Consider the following 2,875-nt stretch of genomic DNA (forward strand, 5'->3'; position numbering starts at 1 on the left):
CGGGGGGCTGCGGGGCAGGTCGGGGTCCCCGGCGGCGGCGCGGCGGGGCAGGAAGAGGCGCTTGAAGCGGGAGGAGTCGGGCAGCAGGAAGAGGGCCCCGAAGCAGAGGGTGAGCAGGCCCGAGAGGAAGAGCAGAAAGAGGAACTTCTGCGGCAGCCGCAGCCCCAGCGCCGCCGGCCAGCCCGGCATGCCCGGCAGCTTCCGCAGCAGCAGCATGGGCACGGCCGGGGGGCGCCCCGGGCACCCGCTCTGGAGCCGGGAGGCGCTGCAGGCACCGGGGGTGCCCGGCAAAGACAGGAGAGGAGCCCCCGGGGGAGGGTCCGGCAGTCAGTGTAGAGGGCTGGGCACTTGCCCCGGCGCTGCCCGGGGGCTCCCCACTCTCCCGGGCCGGCAGCGAGAGGGGCTGACACGTGGATCGCTCAGGGCAGCGGCAGAGGGGAGCTGCTCAGGGGCAACAGGAGCTTCACACGCCCGCCGCTTGGGCTGTGTCGCCGCCGCCAGGCTCCAGGGGCTGGGAACGGTGCCTGGAGGGGAGCGGAGTTGCGGAGTTGGCAGGCTGGGATGCTCGGCCGCGGCCGTCCCCTTCCCTTCCCCGCGCACAGGCGTCTGCAGGGCGCTGGGCAGCGAGTCAGAGTCCCCCGTCCTGGCATGAAGGTGCCGGCAGATCCATCCCTCTGGACCGCTGCGGAGTGCGGGGACGGGGTGAGCTCCCCAGCCGCGCTCTGTGCCTATCCCAGTCCGGGGGCTGGTTGCAGGCTGGCTCCGGGACTAGACAGGAGTCCGGAGAGGTGCGATCCCTGCTCGGCAGAAGAAGCGGGATTCACGCTGCAGCATTTCCGCAGGCGGGGACCCGCGGCTCGTTCAACACGAGGAAATGCTGTTGCATGCAGGACGCTCCTTGCCTTTGTCCCAGAGCGCGTCTGCAGCCCCCCTGGCAGCCGCCTCACGTCTCCCGGCTCCCATTTAGCTCCTTTCCCCTCTCTGCGGACTTGCCCTCAAGTCTCCCTTTTGTGAGCCGCTCCCTGGCTCTGCACCACCTCCCGGGATCCTCGACCTTTCACATCCTCTCGGGCTCTTCTGGTAGCTGGAAAGCCCCCTTCAAGGAGGGGGGGTGAAAGGCTCCACAGCCTGAGGAGCAACCGAGACAAAACACAGGAAGAACAGTCCCCAGGAGCAAGCAAACAAGGAGGGGCTGCTCCCGTCCTCCCCTCCTAAGCAGGGGTCGCCTTTTTGCTCGCTTAGCTCTGGCGATGGGCTCCAGGCTGCAGACCGTCCAGCCCACACCAGTCTTTCCTCACCGTAAGTTTCCTCGCGCAACTAGAGCTCTTGCGCCTTCTAAACCCATCCTAGTTCATTTCCACTTGCTGGTCAATTTCCTCCTCAGTGGGGGTTTCCCCCCCCCGCCCCTTCCAGGCGTTTTCCTCGTCTGCCCTAGAGAGAAGAGAGATGCACAACTTTCAGATCGGCGCAAGCCACGCGACTGTTAAAAGAGCAGCCCGGTGTCTGTCGCTACAGCTATGAATTGCAACGCCTCAAAGACAATTCGGTTCAGCGCTCCCGACCCCATTGACTCAACGATCCCGGACACTGGGGGCGGGGGGGGGGGTCCTCCAACGTCTCAGAAATCGCAGTCTCCTCTCAGATCTCACTAGTCCCTGGGCTAGGGTGACCAGATGTCCCGACTTGATAGGGACAGTCCCATCATTTGGGGCTTTTTTTTATATGGGCTCCTATTACCCCCACCCCCACCCCTGTCCCGATTTTTCACCCTTGCTGTCTGGTCACCCGCCTATAGAAGCTCAGGGTGCTGCTCCCAATGCACTTCAGTGCCCGTTGCATTAAGAGGAGAAAGGGTTGCTGGCAGCTAAATTCTCCAGGGGTGGCAGCCCTCTTCACCCCCGCTTCTCTGTCCATCCAACAACCAGAGGTTCAAAGCAATTGCCTTTTATTAGCCTAATGCATCGACCCCCCCCATCCCCTTCCTCCAACCCCCCCGCTGCCAGGCTGCATCCGATCCCCCAACACACACACACCGACTGCAGCTGCTCTTGCCTCCACCACGGCTCCGCTCTCACTGCGACAGCTCTCCGTCTGGCCCCGCCCCCTAAACAGACCACGCCCCGCACACCCTCCTCCCTCGGGCCGCGCCCCCTTGCCTCAACGGTCGCCGCGGCAGCCCAACCGTCACTATAGGAGTGGGAGGAGGTGTCATAAGCCAATCGCAGCCAGCCGTTATACTCACGGCCATGACTCACTTGTCATTGGGTCTTTGGTTGAGTCTGCCCTGTCTATTGGCTACTCTATGCATCAGACAGGCGGGTAGCACCGCCCACTTGTTTACCACAGAGCCCGGCTCGAGCTGGGGGAGAGGCTGTTGCCCCAGCAAGCATTCCATTGGCTGTTAAAGTGCCTCAGCTCCATTGTGATTGGCGGAGAAGCCTCAGCTACTTTAAATGGAGTGAGATGAGGGAACTTAAAGGGTGAGGGCCCAAGCCAGGGTGTCCCTTTGTCCCAGCGTCCATGCAATGTTCTAGCCTGCCCCCACCACCTCAGGGCATGGCAATACCCAGCATGCAACACACCATTCCCCTTGAGTCCCTCAAACCATGCAACACCTGACTCATGCCAATGGGATACACAGCTCCCAGCATGCAATGCTCCATCCTACCCATTGCACCCCAAGGTACAGCACCTCCCAGCATTCAACATTCCACCCCATCCTAGGTACCCTGAGGGGATCGTATCTTCCAGCATGTAATACTCCATCCCCCCACAAGCACAGTAGCTCCCAGCATGCAGTGTTCGATCCATCCCGCTCCCAAGCACCAAATGAGGGTGGCATCTCCCATCATGCAACATTCCACCCTATGTCATG

Source organism: Terrapene carolina, unplaced genomic scaffold, assembly GCF_002925995.2.
Source record: "Terrapene carolina triunguis isolate 2854851 unplaced genomic scaffold, T_m_triunguis-2.0 Scaffold236, whole genome shotgun sequence".
Lineage (NCBI taxonomy): Eukaryota > Metazoa > Chordata > Testudines > Emydidae > Terrapene > Terrapene triunguis.